At 48.4% G+C, this 18,846-nt stretch overlaps 1 long non-coding RNA gene across 1 annotated transcript; it reads left to right on the forward strand.

Annotated features, from left to right (window-relative positions):
* The first annotated feature begins 1,743 nt into the window (after positions 1 to 1,743).
* LOC127575106 (uncharacterized) lies at positions 1,744 to 17,943 on the forward strand. The gene is made up of 3 exons (XR_007957013.1): positions 1,744 to 2,050; positions 5,706 to 5,892; positions 16,569 to 17,943. It is a non-coding gene; the product is annotated as an uncharacterized LOC127575106 (long non-coding RNA).
* Positions 17,944 to 18,846: the final 903 nt, after the last annotated feature.

Genomic DNA, 18,846 nt, shown 5'->3' on the forward strand with positions numbered 1-18,846 from the left:
TTCCTAATGGACGGTTCTAAAACCGATTCACTGCATATGTGGAATCTTGTGCACAAACTTGTTCTCTGTGTTACAGCTGTGAACCGGTGGTGATTTTATGCAGAACAGTCCTGTGTAAATACTGGCCATATATGATTCTGAGGGTTATTGGCAGGGTGGATGTGGAAAGGATGTTTCCTTGTGTGAGAGAATTTAGAACTAGAGTCACTGTTTAAAAATAAGGGGTTGCCTATTTAAGACAGAGATGAGGCAAAATTAATCCTCAGAGCTGTGAGTCTTTGGAACTCACTTCCTCAAAGGTGGTGGAAGCAGAGTCTTTGAATATTTTTAAGGCAGAGTTGGGTAGATACTTGATAAGCAAGAGGGTGAAAGATTAGTGGGGGTAGATGTGGAGCTGAGTCAGAACAGCCATTAAGTGGTAAAGCAGGCTCAAGGGGCCGAGTGGCCTACACCTGCTCCTTATTCATTTGGTCAACCCAATTTAGGGAAGGTTGTGACGGTACGTGAGAAGGCATGGAGAAGATTTTTGAGGATGTTTCCAGGGGACCCAGTTAGGTGTTGTATTTAAAGGGTCAATTTCTTGTAGTAGAGAGACCATTAGAGTCATATAGCACAGAAACAGACCCTTTGGCCCATCATGTCCATGCCAATCACCTACACTAATCCCATTAATCAGAATTTGATCCGTAGCCTTTTATGCAGTGATTCAATTGCTTATTTGGATAACTTCTTAAATGTCGTGAGAATATCTGCCTCCATCACCACTCAGGCAGTGTGTTCCAGATTTCAACCATCTTCTGGGTGAAAAAGTTCTTCAGATGCCTTGTAAACCTCTTCTCCCTGACCCTATGTCCTCTAATTTTAACCGAGGAGCCTGTATCTAAAGTAATTGGTGCAGGGATTAGAGTGCAGTAGAGAATCTTATTTTTCACCAGAATTGTGCTGGAGGCCTGGATCTCACTCACGGCCTGAAGGAACAATGCATGGTGTGTGCACACGTGCGTGTGTGCATTTGTATGTGTGTTTATTTGTGCTGTGTATTTGCGTGCTTACCTGTATGATGATAGACTTGTACCTGATTATGTGTGTGTGAGAAACTTGCGATTATAACCTGATCCAGGTGCTTCAGAGTGAAATGTTGGATATCAACCCACCAAGTTTCTGCTTAATTCTTTTACCCAGAGTTGAAACATGATCTTCGACACAGCTCACAGTTGCATTTGCTCCATTCTCAACCCTCTGGCCCACCAGCTGCTCTCCTGTTCATTCTCTCCCTCCCCCTATCTCTCTGTCAATCTGTTCACACCTCGCTCTCTTCCCCTCCCCCCCCCCACTCCCCCTCTACACTGCTCACACATGCTCTGATTAGTGAGCGTGACTTCAGTCAGCTGCTGAATCCTGTGACTTGGTCGCGACTCAGCCATTTGTGAGCGGGGACTATGTCAGCTCTGTTCCTCCTGCGCTCCCTCCTTGCTGGCCTGCTGCGGAGTAAACTTCTCCTCTCTGGCCTTCAGTTTGTCAGGAAGTGGCTGGCCACGCTCAGCGCCCAGCTTCGTCCACTGCTCCAGCGTGCCTGGGGGCGCCTCAGGTCCTCGGACACCAGGGGTGTCATCCTCTCCTGTGTGCTGTGGGCACTGGACATGCAAAAACGGGACACAGATCGCTGAGACATCGTGGTGCCTGGTGGGGGGGCCTGCAAGAAGAATTCGACCTTTCACCTTGCAGACTAAACTGTCGCCCCCCCCCCCCCCCCGATTGCGCAACAGGTCGACCTCCTCCTCCTTCCCATCTTGCGGATTGTCTCGGGTCCAGAGCAGGGCAGAATCATCATCAGGGTGGGAGGACGAGGACCAGAGGGGGCTCCCAAACCTCGTCAGGAAGGTCACCAGCTGCAGCCTACCAGGAGGGGCGTGAAGGGGAGGCTGGCAGACAGGTAACACCAGACACCAACGCAAACAACAACAGCAGCAGTGCCAGTATCCGAGGGGCGCCTGGGGAGCTGGAGTCTCCCAGCCCCACCTGCTATAAGCAGCCAATCCCAAGCACTAAGGTAAGTGGCAATGCCTTGCCCAGGGCACATATAAAGCCTGCATGTTCATCAGCCTGTTGTGACAGAGCTATTCTGTATGGACGAGTTAAGTCTCTCAGTTACTGGACACTATTCTGTGTTAAATCTCCACTCCACAGCCCATAACCGTAAGGTTATGTGCTGTCACTGCAATTTTAACTGCCCCTCCCACAGTGTTGCTGTTCTTCAGTACTCTTCCTCTGACAGTGCAGCATCCCCTCAATATTGTGCTTCCCACAGCGCAGTATTCCCTCAGTAATGCGCTTCCCACAGTATGGCGCTCCCTCAGCACTGCCCCTCTCACATTGTTGCATTCCTTCAATACTGTCCCATTGATAGTATGGTGCTCCCTCAGCATGTGTCTCCAATGGTGTAGTACTCCCTCAACATTGTCGCTCTCGTGGTTTTGTTCTTCTTCAGTACTATCTCCCTGACAGTGTGGCACCCCCTGCCCTCCCATCACTGTTCTTCTGATAATCCAACATTTTCTCAGCACTGCCTTTCTGACTGTGCATTGCTATCTGATAGTCTCCTTCTGTCCACCTGAAAGACCGATGCTCTCTTAGCACTGACTTTCTGTATGTGTAACATGGTTTTTCCTTCCCTTTGTGTATGTAGCATTGTCATACCACCATATGTAAATGCAACATTTTAAACGCAGCCCTGAAAATGTAGAATTGTGAATGATACCATTTTGTTCACTTTCCTAATAACCTGCATACTAGCCTTTAGTGAATCATGCACCAGGGCACCCACATCTCTGTATCTCAGAATGGGTGTTGGGTTTTGCCAAATCAGGGAGTCACCAAACAAAATCCCGCAAAGTTGGGACATCCTCAGTTTAAGGAACTGTCATTGTGGTTTTCTCAGTTTAAGAAACAATGGCTACTCACGGATAGGGTCAGGCTCGCAGCTGCTGCCTGTTCTGCGTACAAGCAGCTGGATATGGCGTCATCCCTCTGGTAGGTTGCAGTGGGGGTGAGTGGAAGCAAGCAAGGCGATGGTAGGGAATCGGGGAGGTGAAAGGGTGCAGTGAGGGGGACGGGTACAGGTAACTGTGGATTGGAGATGCTCCGACAGTCAGATTCTCAGTTGGCAGAAGCGACAGGGCAAATTTGTAACGTACAGCAACATTAGCCCAGCAGAGAGATCTCGATCAGGCAGGATCTGCCACTGTCAGTTAGGGATTCTCGATGACCTCTTCCTTAATTCTAATTTCTGACAGTAAGTAATTAACGGGTACTAATTAATGGGCGAATCATGGTAAGGTGCCCACTCCAGTTCTCTGGGCATCCTTTCAACGGGAGTTGGCCTCAAACACTCCATGACAGGCACAAGCTGGCACCTTATGCTGGTAGCTCCAATTTGTAGCCACATCCCAGAGTTTGGACCTTTGTGCAGATGCAAACCTCGTTGGTCTGGATAGTTGGAAGCAGAAAACTGCACTTTGGGATCAATTTGATAGGATTATGCTTTAGGCTTCCGAGTCAGCAGAAATTAGTGGAGCAAATATATGGGAAATCACACATAGCTGTAGAAATAATAGGATTGTAATTGTAAGTGATTTTAACTTCCCTAACATTGACTGGGACTGCCTTAAGTGCTAAGGGATTAGATGGGGCAGAATTTGTTGAGTGTGTCCAGGAGAGTTTTCTCAAGCAGTACGTGAATACAATTTTTTCTCCTTTTAAAATAATGACTTCACTTTCCAATTTTCCCCACCAAAATGGATAACCTCACAATTTTTCCCTTTATGTGCCACCTGCCATGTCCTTGCCCATTCACTTAACATGTCTATATCTCCTAGAAGGTCCTCTGCATCCTTTTCAAAGCCCACACTGCTGCCCCACTTGGTATCATCAGCAATATATTGCCGGACCAGCAGATTTAGTATGCTGTTGTTTCATTTTATTTTACATGCTACACAGTAGTATACATTTTACTGTGAATCCGGTGAGTTCAAAGGGAGCAGGAAATATACAAGCACTCTGCACCCGGCTCTGGTCCCACATCTACCCACATTCCTGACCCCTTGTATTCTGGAGGCCACCCATTCTGGATCATAGTCCTGGCTATAATCTGGACCCCTGATTCTAGCTGCACACCCAGCTTGGAATCTGGACTCCCAGCCCTCACTTCGGACTAATAAACTAGTCAAGTGCTGAACCATCGGGATTTCTGAACAATCAGATGCTGGATTATCAGTTTTTTCTGCAGACATCTTGGTTGGTATGGACAGGTTGGGCCGAAGGGCCTGTTTCTGTGCTGTAAAACTCTGACACTCTATAGATTTTAAACAGCTGGGACCCCAGTACTGATCCCTGCAGCAGCCCACAGCCTCCTGACCCGAAAATGACCAGTTTATTCCTGCTCTCTGTTAACCAGTTCTCAGTCCATGCCAATGTATTGCCCTCAGTACAGTGCACCTTACTGAAGGCCTTCTGAAAGTCCAACTGGTTTGCCATTATTTATTCTGCTGGTTAGCACCTCAAAACTCTTAACAGATTTGGTGAAGATGATTTCCCTTTCATAAATCCATGTTGACTCCCTTCAATCCCATTACTCTCAAGTGCCTTGTTACCGCTTCCTTAATCACTCCTTGAACTAGTGCCCAGTGAGAGTGGAGTGAGGGAAGGACAATGGGGAGGGAAGGAGGCTGGAGATTGGGGAATGGAACAGGGAGAGGAGGATGGAGGGGAGTGAGGAGCAGTGTGGAGAGGAGGAGGGAGGGGGTCAGGGACGTGAGGAGGGAGGGCTGTGGGGGATATTTGTGGGAGGAGAGGGACAAGGTACTCTCATACGTTGACGTGGATTATGTGAAGTGCAGCCAGGTCTGACGGTTGGCTGACTGGACAGGCTGAGGTGAACCAGTGTCTTACTGGTTGGCTCCTTGCTCGGCTGGAACAGGGTTGACTCCATTCCTGCCCAGCAGCTCTGTGCTGGCGCAGTTCCACCAGCAGCACCCCTGCCCCGCCCACACGAGAAATCCTGCTGGGCAGTGGAGACCCCAACCCTCAGCTTGGAGTGACAGCAGGGCAGCCACTTCTGTCAGCATGGGTCAGTCTCGTGTGGCTCAGAGTGATACAAAGCCAAGCAGGGGGGGTGGGAGAGTACAGTCGGGTGAGATACAGAAGCCAGGGGCAGTGTGGAGGATTATACAGTGGAGGGGGAGAGGAGATTATCTGTGGTGATATGGGAAGGATGGGTTATATATGGTGAGGTGAAGCAGCGACTGGTGCGAGGGAGCGTTACAGATATTGGAGGGGGGGACATAGCGGCTGGTTGGGGGTGTGGGAGATGATGGTACACAGTCAGAGGGGGTGATACAGGGTTGGGGAAAGATACAGAGAGGTGATATGGGGAGGTGATACAAATTCTGGGGGGGGGGTGTGGTGACACAGATGAGAAGGAGATTAATACAGAGGGTGGGATGATGCTGGGGGTGGGGAGTGATACAAGACTGGAGAGAAGGTGATCCAGTCTAGGGATGTGAATGATATGGGGATGGGGAGAGGGTTATAGTGATGGGACTGATCAGGGTGGTTGGGGATGGGTGGCAGGGAAGGGGGTTCCTGGCAGGGGTCCTGTGACCTCAAGGTTGTGCCCCTCAGTGTGCTGTCTTGTGTTTAATCTTCAGGACCTGGGCAGAGCAGGTGGGATCTTCCCTCTCCCCTGGGTGGCCTGGACTCTGCTGCCAGCCGGAAGTGGAGGAGGGCAGCAATGACAAGCTGGACAGGGAAGTGGAAGAGGCTCTGGAGGATTGTGTGGAGCGGGCGGATCCTGGGACACAGCCTGGCTCAAAGGACCCAGGGATATTCCACACAGTAAGTCCTGGCCTGCTGGTTAAGGGGAGATGTAATGAAGGTGTTTAAAATGTCTGGGGTTTTAGATGGAACAGAGAATGGGATGGCTGGAGGTCTGGTGATGGTGGATGCAGAGTGAAGGCGAATGGCAGAAGTTGCAGGGGGTGCTGGAAAGGAATGTTTGTCCACAACAAATTAATGGGAATGGACTGCCTGGATGGGAGGTGGAAGCAGATTCAACAGGAATTCCCCAAAGGGAAGTGGGGGATACATTTACAGCTTTATGGGGAAGCGCAGAGGTGTGGGATTAATTTGAGAATCTTTTCAAAGCTGGTGGTAGAGTCAGCTGAAAGTGTTGCTATAAGGCTCGGAACTTCTTTGGCAATGAGGGAAGGATTTTTGAGAGAGAGAGAGATAGAGATGGAAAGTAAAGAGAGGGAGCTGGAGAATTCAGGGAGGGGGATGATGAAATTCCAGAACATGTTAGCATTAGGTAATTAAGTCTTAGTGGGCCTAAAGGTCGATAAATCCCCAGAGTGTGATGAAATGTAAACCAGACTGCCATGAGGGGCAAGGAAGGAAATTGTTAGGGCCCCGACAAAAAATTTTAAATCTTTGCTGGCTGCAGGTGAGGTGCCAGATGACTGGAGGACAGCAAATGTACCTTTATGCAAGGAGGGCAGCAGCAATAAATCTGGTAACTATAGACCTGTGAGTCTAATGTCAGTAGCAGTGAAATCATTGGAAAAAATCCTGAGGGGCAGGTTTAATGTGCACTTGGAAAGGCAGGAACGCACTGCCTGAGTGGGTGGTGGGGGCAGAAACTCTCACTGCATTTAAGAAATATCTAGACGAGCATTTCAATCACCAAACCAGAGAAGCCAAGCTATGGACCAAGTGCTGGTACGTGGCATTAGTGTAGGTGGATCATTTATGTTCAGCAGAGAGATGGAGAGAAATTGCAGGATACGGGGAAAGAGAGGGCAGGGAGAGGAAGGAAGCAGGATAGAGAGAGGGGTCAGAATAGAGGGAGAGAGGAAATGACCCTATGAGAGAGCTGGAGGGAGATGTGGTGAGTTGGAGGGTTGAAGGGAGTGGTTGATCGCAAAGAGGATGGAGTAGGTTACAGTGAGTTACCAAGGGATAAGGGAAGGGAATGAGGAGAGAAGGAGTGAAGCTTGGGAGAAAGGGGAGTGAAGATTAAGAGGGGGGGCTTGAGGAAAGGGGGATCAAGTCAAGTCGGGTTTATTGTCATGTGCACAAGTACGGTGAGGTACAGTGAAAACTTGCAGCAGCATCACAGGCACATGGGTGAAGGGTGTGAGTGATTGTAAGTTGAGGGAAGGTTGGTAATGAGTTATTGTTGAGGGGCCAGAGAGAGAGGATTGAAGGGAGGGCTTGTGAGGGTTGATGGAGGGTGGGCTGAGAATAAGGAGTGGTGAAGCTTGAGGGGAGGGAGGAAGTGCAGGTTGAGGGAGGAGAGAGGGTTTGTTGAGGGAGGGAAGGTGTGAGTATGGCTGAGGTGAGGGGTGAGTGAGGATTGAATGGAACGAATGAGTGAAGGCTCAGGAAAGTGAGTTGGTGAAGGATGAGGGGAGTGAGTGAGTGATTTTTGAGGGGCCAGAGTGAGAGAGGGTTGAGGGGAGTGGGGGTTGGGAGGGGAGGGGAGAGTAACTGTCAAATCTCTCCCATCTTTCTACTTCACCCAGACTTTAATCTGAGCAATTGGCTGGCGGTGGAGAAACCCACTCAATGCTCCAGCCCACCCCTCTGCCTCACCCGCTCCCGCCCTTGTCTCCCCTGTACATGGCCTTCCCTTCGGAGAGGGTCTGTAGGGGAACAGGTGTCCCCTTGCCTGAAGGTTCTGGGGAGTGATTCCACTGCCCACATACCCCATGCACCAGCCATGGGCTGGGAATAGCAGGTGCCTCGACCCAGCCAACCGCATGTAGTCGCAGCAGGAGACATTGTCTCACTGTTGATGGAGGAGTAGAGGAGAATCCAAACTGCCAGGTTTTTAGAATTAAGCACAGGCAGGAACTAGAGTGGGAACAGAACAAGCAAATATTAGTAGTGTTTGGTTTGGACCTGGGGAGGGAGTGATCTGAAGGTTACAGGGTTCTTGGAAAGGCAACTTCAGTCTTGCTTCTCCAGTTCAACACAGGGCAGGGTGTGGGATGTGAGGTTTGGGAGGAATGAGGCAGATGCTGAGAGGACTGCCTGCGGAAACTGAGAGCAGAGAGTGTTTGTGTGCTAGCATCCTAGTCTGTTGGAAGCTGATCTTAAGTAGGTTATCAAGAGGGGACAGCTCCAAATAGGGTCATCTCTTGCTCTCTTTCTCTCTCTCTCTCTCTCTTTCTGTGAAGAAGGCTCTGATGCTGCAAAAATGTGTAGCCTACAGCTGTGCCTGTGCAGTCATTAACTCCACCTCTTTCCAGGCAGCTGGGGTGAAACTAAACCAGACTGCTTGCAAACACGCTGGGGTTTTTGACCTCAAGATAAGTTTGGGAACAGAGACACTGAGATATGTTTTGGATCTTATTATCCTGAATAAGTCCACCTCTGTAATTGGTTCACCCCACCATGTCTCTGCTGACCTACTGCTGGAGCCCTTATCCAACCTGGACTGGATAGAGTTAACTATTCCATATCTCTTGCCCGCTCTCCCTCTCGCCCGCGCTCCCTCGCGCGCTCTTGCTCTCGCCTGCTCTCCCTCTCGCGCTCGCTCTCGCCTGCTCTCCCTCTCGCTCTCGCCTGCTCTCCCTCTCGCCTGCTCTCCCTCTCTCACTCTCGCCTGCTCTCCCTCTCGCGCTCGCTCTCGCCTGCTCTCCCTCTCGCGCTCGCTCTCGCCTGCTCTCCCTAGCTCCATTCTCTGTAAACCTGCGGTCATCCAGACTGGTCCTGGTGCATTAACTCTCACCAAACCCACTCCCCTCTCAACTTGCACTCTGTGAACTGCTTGAACTCCCAGATAAGCATCACCTCGATTTTACAATCCTCACCCTTGTTTCCAAATCCCTCTTTAGTCATTCCCTTTCTCCCTCTCTAACCTCCTACAGCCCTACCTCCCTCTCAACTCACAAGGATACAAGAAAATAGGAGAAGGGCACCAGGCCCCTCATGACAGCTTCGCCACTCAATGTGATCATGGCTGATCTGCCCCAGGCCTCAGCTCCTCGTCTGTGCCAGTTCCCCAGAACTCTCGATTCCTGAATCTTTCAGATAGTTATTTATCACCACCTTAAATATATCTAATGATGTGGCCTCCACCACCCTCAATGGCAGAGAATTCCAGAGATTCACCACCCTCTGAGAGAAGAGATTTCTACGCATTTCATTTTAAATGACCAGCCACTTATTATGCAGCTATGTTCTCTTGTTCGTGACACTCCCAACAGAGAAAACATTTCAACATCTACTGTATCAAGCCCCCTCAGCATCATATATGTTTGAATAAGCTCAACCCTCATTCTTCTAAACTCCAAGGAATACAGAGCCAACTCCTGACACTCCAAGGCCTTTCCATCTTATACAAGACGCATGTTAGCAGCGTGAAATAAAAACAGAAAATACTGGAAACACCCAGCAGATCAAGCAGCATCTTTGAAAGAATTAATGATACAGCTCAGCTCTGATAAAAGCTTTCTAACTTGAAATGTTAACTCTTTTCTTCTGTCCACAGACTCTGCCTGACCTGCTGATTGTTTCCAGTATTTTCTGATTTTATTTCAGATTTCCAGGATAGGGTGATACAGCATGGAAGCAGGCCCTTCGGCCCAACTGGTCCATGCTGACCAAGATTCCCATCTAAGCTAGTCCCATTTGCCTGCGTTTGGCCCATGTCCCTCTAAACCTTTCCTATCCATGTACCTGTCCAAGTACCTTTTAAATGTTGTTAATGTACCTACCTCAACCACTTCCTCTGGCAGCTCATTCCACATACTGACCACCCCCTGGGTGGAAAAGTTGCCCCTCAGGTTCCTATTAAATCTCTCCCCTCTCACCTTAAACCAATACCCTCTAGTTCTTGACTTCCTAACTCTGGGGAAAGGGTTAGGCATATTCACCCTATCTATATCCCTCAAAATTTTATACACCTCTATAAGATCACCCCCATTCTCCCACGCTCCAATGAAAAAAATCCCAGCCTGCTCAACCTCTCTCCATAACTCAGTTCCCCGAGTCCTGGCAACACCCTTGTAAATCTCCTCTGCAGTCTTTCCAACTTAAGCTGGAAAGAGAGCATCTGCAGTTTTATTTTTGCAACTCAGGAGTGTTGTAGAATACTATCCACTTACCTGGAGAAGTGCAGCTCCAACAACTTTCAAAAAGCTGAAACTTTCCAGGGAAAAGCAGCCCACTTGATTGTCACCCCATCCACCATGTTAAGCATTCAAACCCCACCCCACCCCCCCCCCACCCCGCACTGGTGCACATAGAGTCAGAGAGTCATGCAGCACAGAAACAGGCTCTTCAGCCCAACTTGCCCAACATGTACAGTTGTAACATGACATCCTAACTCCTGTACTCAATACCCCAATTGATGAAGGCATGCGAGCCAAACACATTCGTCACCACACTGTCTACCTATGTCACCACTTTCTGGGAACTATGTACTTGTACCCCAGGATCTCTCTGTTCTATACCGCTCTTACATTTAATGTGTAATTCTTGGCCTGGTTTAACTTCCCAAATGCAACACTTGGCACTGATCTGAGTTAAATTCCATCTGCCATTCCTTGGCCCACTCTCCCAGTTGTTCTAGATCCTGTCGTGATCTTAAGTAATCTTCTTCACTGTCCACTACACTAATTTTGGTGTCACCCTCAAACTTACTAACCATGCTAACTACATTCTCATCCAAATTGTTAACCTAGATGATGAACAACAGTGGACCCAGCAATGATCCCTGTGGCACACTGCTGGTCACAGGCCTCCAGTCTGAAAAACAAACCTCCACCACCACCCTTTTGAACACATACCAGCAAGCAAATTTTATATCCATTCCCTCACCCTGGATCCCATTTGTTCTCAGCTTCCGGACCAGCCGACCATGTGGGACCTTGTCAAAGGCCTTGCTAAAGTCCATGCAGACAACGTCTACCACCCTGCCCTTATCAATCCTTTTGGTTACCCCTTCAAAAAAATGAATCAAATTTGTGAGACACAATTTCCCACAAATCCATGCTGACTATCCCTAATCAGTCCTTGCCTTTCCAAATGCAGGTAGATCCTGTCTCTCAGAATCCACTCCAGTAACTGTCTCACCACTGACGTTAGGCTCACCGGCCTGTGGTTCCCTGGCTTGTCCTTGCAGCCCTTAGAGTCGTAGAATCAGAGCTATACAGCACAGAAGCAGGCCCTTCAGCCCCACTCATCTGTGCCAACCAAGTTGCTTAACTGAGCTCATTGCACTTGCCTGCATTTGGCCCATATCCCTCTAAACCTTTCTTATCCTTCTTAAATAAAAGCATAACATTAGCCTCCTTCCAGTCTTCCAGTATCTCACCTGGCATCTCTGCCAGGGCCCCAGCAATTTCTTCTTTACCTTCATCAAATTCTAGTCTGTTGCTCATATCTGATCTCTGCTGCTTGTGGCCATGCCTTCAGCAGCCTGGGTGCTGAGCTCTGGAATGCCGTCCCTGACCATGTCCGCAGCCCCCCCTCCCCTCCCCCACACTTCTTCTGTGACCAAGCTTATGGTGCCCAACTCTGATGGCTCCTGATGGCACTGGGTGTCAGTCTTGGTGTCGCATTTCTCTGGTGAAACACTTGGATACTGTACCTCTGGAGAGGCATCTTGTAAATAGAAGTTACTGCTCCCGCAGCCAAGATTATGAGAGACGGGTAGCTGGCAACATGATGAACCCCTCAAGCAGAAGCAGAAAATTCTGGAGACACTTATTAGGTAGCCAGTGACTGTGGAGAGGGAAGTAGGCTTCAGGTCAATGACTCTCATCACAGCCTGTGCAGCACCTTGGCTCAGAATGCAGGCAAGGGCCCAAGGTCGTGACAGCTTGTCACTTTAAGTTTCTGTCTCACCCAAAAATGACCTCTGTCTTTGGTCTCCTATGCTGTTTCAGCTGAGCTCAGTGTCAGCAGATTGGAAGGCAGCAAATGTAATGCTACCATTCAGAGGAGAAAAGGGACAGAAAACAGGGAACTGTAAGAAGCTTGGTCAGGTGCCAGTTATTGTGGAATGGCTGAAGTGCATTATCAAAGACGGCATTTGTGTGATTGGGGAGCATAATTTTCTGAAAGGAAGTTTGACAGCAATTTTGAGAGTGGTTGGACCTTAACAGAATGTTAGGCAGGGGATGTGGATGCATGGAGAAGACTGGTGGTAATTTGGTCATCCTTAAGTTCAGCATTTAGCTTTAGCATCTGTTACTGTGTTAGTTGGTAGTTAAGGAGCTGCCGACCAGTAGTGGGTTAACATTTAATCAGCAGCTCAGCTGTAATGTGTTGGTACAAATCGGTGGGATTTACTGTCAACAGGGGATGGATTAACACCTGGGGAAACAGCTGTGGCTAAAAGGAGGAGGGATGTAAACAGGTTTAGTTGCCACAGTGCATTTATAACAGAGCTTTTTTTGTTCATTTTTTGGGAACTTGGTGGCACTAGCAAGGCCAGCATTTATTGCCCATCCCTAATTGCCCTTCAGAAAATGCTGGTGAGTCACCTTCTTGAACCAGTGCATTCCTTTTGGTGAAGGTACTCCCACAGTGCTGTTGGGGAAGGGAGTTCTAGGAGTCAGACAGTGACGTTGGAGGACGAACGATATATTTCCAAGTTAGGATGGTATGCAACTTGAAGGGGAACCTACAGGTACTGGAGTTTCCAAAAGTCTGCTGCTCCTGTTATTCTTGCTGATGGAGGTTGCAGGCTTTAGAGGTGCTGCTGGAGTAGCCTGGGTGAGTAACTGCAGGATATTTTGTAGATGGCACATATTGTGCATTGGGGGGAGGGGGGGGGGCGGGGGCGGTGAATGCAGGCATGTGGTCAGCATGGTGTGTTATTACCAACATCTTGTACACTGTAACATGTCCCGAATCCTGTACTCAGTGCCTCAGTCGATGAAGGCAAGCAAGTAGTACATCTTCCTCATCACCTTGTCAATCTTTGCTCACACTTTCAGGGAACTATGTACTTGTACCACCATTTCCAACAATACAGTACCTCCAGCACTGAAAACTCTGAAACCACCTCACTGTAACCTTAGCAAATGAGCAGTGAAATCAGTTCAGGGAAGGTTTTAATTGGGAAGGGTGAGATGCCATGAGGAAAGGGTTAGACAGACCAGACTTGTATCCGTTGGAGTTTAAAACACCAAGAGCGGACTTGATTGAAACATACCAAGGTTGGATGTGGAACTAGGAGTCACTGTTTAAAAATAAAGGGTCAACAATGTAAGGCAGAGAAATAAAATACTTTTGGCGAATCGTGAGAATTTGGAACTCACTTCTTCAAAAGGCAGTGGAAACACAGTCTTTGAATATTTTAAGGGCAGAGGAGATTCTTAATAAGCAAGGAGGCAAGAGGTCATTGGGTGTAGGTGGGAATACAGCTGAGGATACAGTCAGATCAACTGTGATTGTATTAAATGGTGGAGCAGGCTCCAGGGGCCAAATCTTGTTCTGAGTTTGTATGTCACTATGAGCACTGAGACAGGAGAGACAGTGGGAAGGAGCAGGAGGGAAGCAATGGGAAGGGGCAGAGAGAGGGGCAGTCTGAGGGTAGTGGGAAGGAAGGCAGCAAGAGAGAGGGTAGTGAGAGAGGAATGGTAGGGAGATATTGGCAGGAGGCAGTGGGAGGAAGGAGGCTGTTAGAGGGGACATGAGAGGCAGTTGACGGTGGGCAATAGGAGGGGGCAGTGGGAGAAAGGCCAGAGGATGGCACAGTGCAAGAGGAGTGGGAGGGCAGTGTGAAGAGTAGTTGGGACACTGATAGGAATGGCAGTGGGAAGGAGTGCAGGAAGGAGGCATTGGGAAGGGGTAATCTGATGGGTAGTAGGATGAAAGGCAGTGGGAGGGACATTGAGTGAAATGAAAGGGAGATGCACTAAGAGGGGCATTAGGAGAGGGAGATGGGGTATGGGGAGGGCAATAGGAAGTGCAACAGAAGGGAGATAAAAGGAGGCAGAGGGAGGTGGGCAATGGGAAGGGTTCATTGGGAGAGAGGGGCAGAGGGAGGAACAGGATTTTATACACCCTAAAAGGTCACCCTTCAGTCTCCTACATTCCAATGAATAAAGCCCTAGCCTGCCCAACCTCTCCCCATAACTCAGGTCCTTCGCTACCTTCAAAGCTTCTTGAAGGTTTCATTTTCGAACAAAAGAAACAGGAGCAGGAGTTGACTATCCAGCTTCCCCCCTACTGTGGTCAAGAGAGCTCACACCTCCATCTCTGCCATTTCCCCCACCTCTGCTCTCAACCCCACCCCTCCCAGACCCAATAGGGATAGGGTCCCCCTTGTCCTCACATTTCATCCCACCAGCCCATGTATCCAACATATTCTCCACCACTTCTGCCATCTCCAATGGGACCCCACCACCAAGCATATCTTCCCCTTCCCACCCCTTTCTGCCTTTCGCAGGGACTGCTCTCTCCGCGACTCCCTCGATCACTCCTCCCCCACCCATCCCACTCCCACACTGGGAACTTTCCAATGCCCCCGCCATAGGTGCAACACCTGCCCCTACACCACCTCCATCCAGGGACCCAAACAGTCCTTTCAGGTGAGACAGAGATTCACCTGCACCTCCTTTAATATCATCTACTACATGTTCCAAGTATGGCCTCCTCTACATTGGTGAGACCAAACACAGACTAGTTGACCGTTTCGCAGGACACCTGCGCTCCATCCGTAACTGCGACCTGCATCTTCCCATTGCTAGCCACTTCAACTCCCCCTCCCACACTATCACTGATATATCAGTCCTCGGCCTCCTCCACTGCCAGGAGAATTGCAAGTGCAAACTGGAGGAACAGCACCGCATTTTCCGTCTTGGAACCTTGCAGCTTAATGGCATGAATATTGAATTCTCCCACTTAAGGTAATTCCACCACTACCCCCCCCCCCCCCCCCCATGCTTCTTCTCTTCTTCCCTTTCCTAGCCTCCTTTTTTCCCTCTCTTCTTACCTTTTACCCATCTCCCAGTGGATCTGCTCTCCCCTCCTCTCCCGCACCTGCCTAACACTATCTCTTTCCTGCAGCTACCTATCACTGTCCTGTGCCCACCCCACCTCCCCTCATTTGTCCACCTATCACTGCTCTGCTTTTCCCTCCTGTATATTGGACTTCCCCTTTTCCTATCTTCAGCCCTGAAGAAGGGTCCTGACCCGAAATGCTGACCGCCTGCCTTTCTCCACGGATGCTGCCTGGCCTGCTGAGTTCCTCCAGCTTCATAGTGTTTTTCATTTTGACTATCCAGCCTGTTCCTCCACTCACCCAGATCACTCTTCCACCATTTTCCTATCCTATCCTCATATCCCTTAATTCCTTTATAATCAGAAATCTATTGACTGAGCCTCCGTGGTCCTCCCTGGTAGAGAATTCCAAAAATTCTCCACCTTCTATCTGAAGAAATACCTCCTAACCTCAATCCTAAATGACCTACCCTTTATTCTGAAACCAGGAGCCCTGGTTCAAGACTCCTTGCCAGAGGAACCATCCTCCCTGAGTCCACCCTTTCAGGCTCCAGGAACATTTGTAAGTCACAATGAGGTTTCCTCTCATTCTTCTGAATTCTGGAGGATACAGACCTACTCTGTTTAATCCCTTCGCATATGGCAAACCTGCCAATCTGGAACCAGTCTGGTGAATCTTCGCTGCATAGCTTCTACGGCGAGTCTCCCAGATAAGCAGACCAAAACTGTGACTAATATTCTAGCTGCAGTCAACAATAGCCCTTTATAATTGCAGTAAATTAGCTATACTCCTGCACTCCAGTCCTCTCATTATGAAGCCCTTCACATCATTTACCCTCTGAATTGCTTGTTGCATCAACCCATTGGCCTTCTGTGCCTTGTGTTAAAGTACACTTGGGTCCCATTGACCATCAACATTACACAATTTCTCATTCAGTTGGTTCAGTAATCATTACTTTTTTCCCAAGACCTTATTTTTCCCTCCCTTCTTTAACTGATATTTTCCACCTTGAATAATCTTTAGCATTAGATTTGGATTACATATAGCATGTGCAACCATTTGCAACTGCAATATGAAGTGCAATAAAAACTGGAGAATGCAGGAATAGATAAACAGGTTTCTGAATAAAGGAATCAAGGGGTGTGGCGATTCTGCAGGAAAGTGAGGCTGAGGTAAATGATCAGCCATGATCCTGATGAATGATGAGGCCGGTTTGAGGGGCTAAATGGTCTACTGCTCCTATTTCTGATGTTTCATTGGACTACATTGAGTTGTGCAATTCATTGTGTTTGCCTGCCTTGGGTTAAACAGTGGTGGGAGCAGTGGCTGCATGCAGATAAACCAGCATATATCTTGCTGTCCCTCTCTATATCATTACAATGAAGTTATTCCAATGCTGAAATGTTTACTGCAAATATTCTGTACATTGCTGTGGAACACATGAGTCACCAGTGATATTACAATTAAACCAATATATTCCTCACCATTTTTGGACTTCTCAGAAGTCTGGTTCCACAAAAGAAATTGATGAATTTGTCTTACACAGAACTTGGTGAAACACTGAAGCACTTCAGGCTCCAGCCAATTCCTGAGAACCTGTCAGATGTCAACATTCATACTAAGAGGAAGAAGAAACTCCTGCTGACCACATCATCGCACTAAAAATTTCTGTCAATTGATGCATTGCTAGATGTTGTCCTCTGGAATTTTGTGGGTCATTATACACCCTGTGAGGCTGTTTGAAGTCAACTTGGCTCTGCACCTGTGGTCCTGGGCCACTGCACCATGGGCCTCACTCACGTGGACCATACAGGTGGACAAACAGCATTTTTGGTTATGAAAATAGCTAGAAGTGCTTCCCACACAATTGACCATTACAGGGAATGTCCTGTGGCACTTTGCATCTTGTCAGACAACAGTCCTCAACACTATAAGGTGAGCTTGTATATACAGACAACAGTACACAAGGTCAGCTCTTTCTCAAAAAAAAATATAGGGGTTGGCCACATTTTATTTCCCAGTATGTCATCCTGCAGCTAGTGGTGCAGGCTGTACAAACCTACAAGGAGGCCAGGACAGAACAGGATTCCAGTCCATTCTTGCTTCCCAAACATTGACTCACACCTTCTTGGCAAAATGGAACACACCTCATAGGGTGACCAAATTTTATTTGGAAAAAAAACACATCCTTGCAGTTACCTGGTCTTGCTCAAGCCTGATTTATCTTCCATTGTTTCCAAACTAACTGCAAGCGTTGAGAGCTCAAGGTAAGATAACAGGCCTGTTTGGATATTCTATCCTAGGGAGAGGGGATGACCTATTATTTCAGACACCTAAAGCACTTGTAGGCTCCTGGAGAGATCAACAAACAGAAGGATCCTTTGACCTACAGAGTACCAGTGGAAAATAGACATGTTCACACTCGCGTGGACCAGCTCTTATCTCCACAGCCTCCAACACTGCTCACACATATTCTTCCTGACCAAGAAGGAGGCACACAGGAATTCGCTCCAGCTTGTGAGACTAGCAGAACCTGTTCCACAGGTTAACGATTGTCTGTCCTCACCAGCATCTGGTACCTGAGTAGAGATGCCCACTGCAGTAATGGAAGATGGCAGAGACTTGCTCTTTAAACTGGAGATACCTGACTGTGCTTTGTTAGTTAGCAACAAGTTCTGTAAGTGGGCAGAATAATTCCCTGAAGTTGTTCTGGGGTTGAACACCTACTTCAGCCCAGCTGTGAGTGACTATTGTATTTTGTGTTAAGTAGTTATAGCTTGTGTGCTCTTGTTAGGCCAATTTTAATCTAAGGGCAGAGATGTAGTATACTGAGTGTGCAACATTATGTTTGTCTGCCTTGGGTTGCTGTACTTCAGACTCATCAGCAATTAAACAGAGGGAATCAGGAGGAGAAATAAAGATGGCTGCACCCAGCTGAATGAATACAAGTCTCTGTCTCCCCCTTTATTACCAAAACAAAGGTCATTACTTACTTACTGTGATGAAGAGGGAGGCCATTTGGCCCACTGAATCAATGCCAACTCCCAATTGACTTCTTACAACACAGCAACTTATGCTCTCTCACACATGCCCATCAGCACTCTCACCCCTTTTATTCTTTTTGCCATTAACCCAATTTACACTGGCCAATTAACCTATCAACTTGCTCATTTATGAGTCGTGGGAGGAAACTGGAGCACTCGGGTGGGGGGACCCACATGGTCTCAGGGAGAATGTGAAAACTCCACACAGATAGCAGAGATCAGGATCAAACCTGGGTAGCTGTAGCTGTGAGGCAGCACCTCTACCAGTTGTGTCACCCTCAAGGATAGGTTACGAACCTGTCTTCTGAGGCAGAGATAGAGAAGTGGGTAAAGAGGAGGGTCAGCGATGGACGCTGCACAAGTGAGAGTGACGCAGGCGAGGAGAGAAAGCTTCTGCTTTACACAAGTGGTTGTGAAGAGCAGCACATTGCCTGAGGACAGACAAGTCAGAGTAGGTTCAACAGGAACTCTCACCAGAGAATAACGTGAGGGGGAAGAACCAGTCGTTCAAAGGGCTGTCACGGCCGATGGGCCGAATAGCTACCTCATACCTGGCAAGGATTAATACCTGAGGTGAAGAGTGCCAAGAGGTGGTTGGCAGTTTGTGCTCTGGGCTAACTTTCCCCAGGCAGAACAGGAGTCCCTCTCTGTACTCCACTCCTCAATGTTCTGTTGTCATTGATCCAGCTCATGTTTTCAATCTCACAGGACAGCCAATGAACTGGTCAGCAGTGGGACGGCGCTGCATGGTATTGGGGAAAGGCTGCAGCCTCAGCAGCT

This window comes from Pristis pectinata, chromosome 10, assembly GCF_009764475.1.
Source record: "Pristis pectinata isolate sPriPec2 chromosome 10, sPriPec2.1.pri, whole genome shotgun sequence".
Lineage (NCBI taxonomy): Eukaryota > Metazoa > Chordata > Chondrichthyes > Rhinopristiformes > Pristidae > Pristis > Pristis pectinata.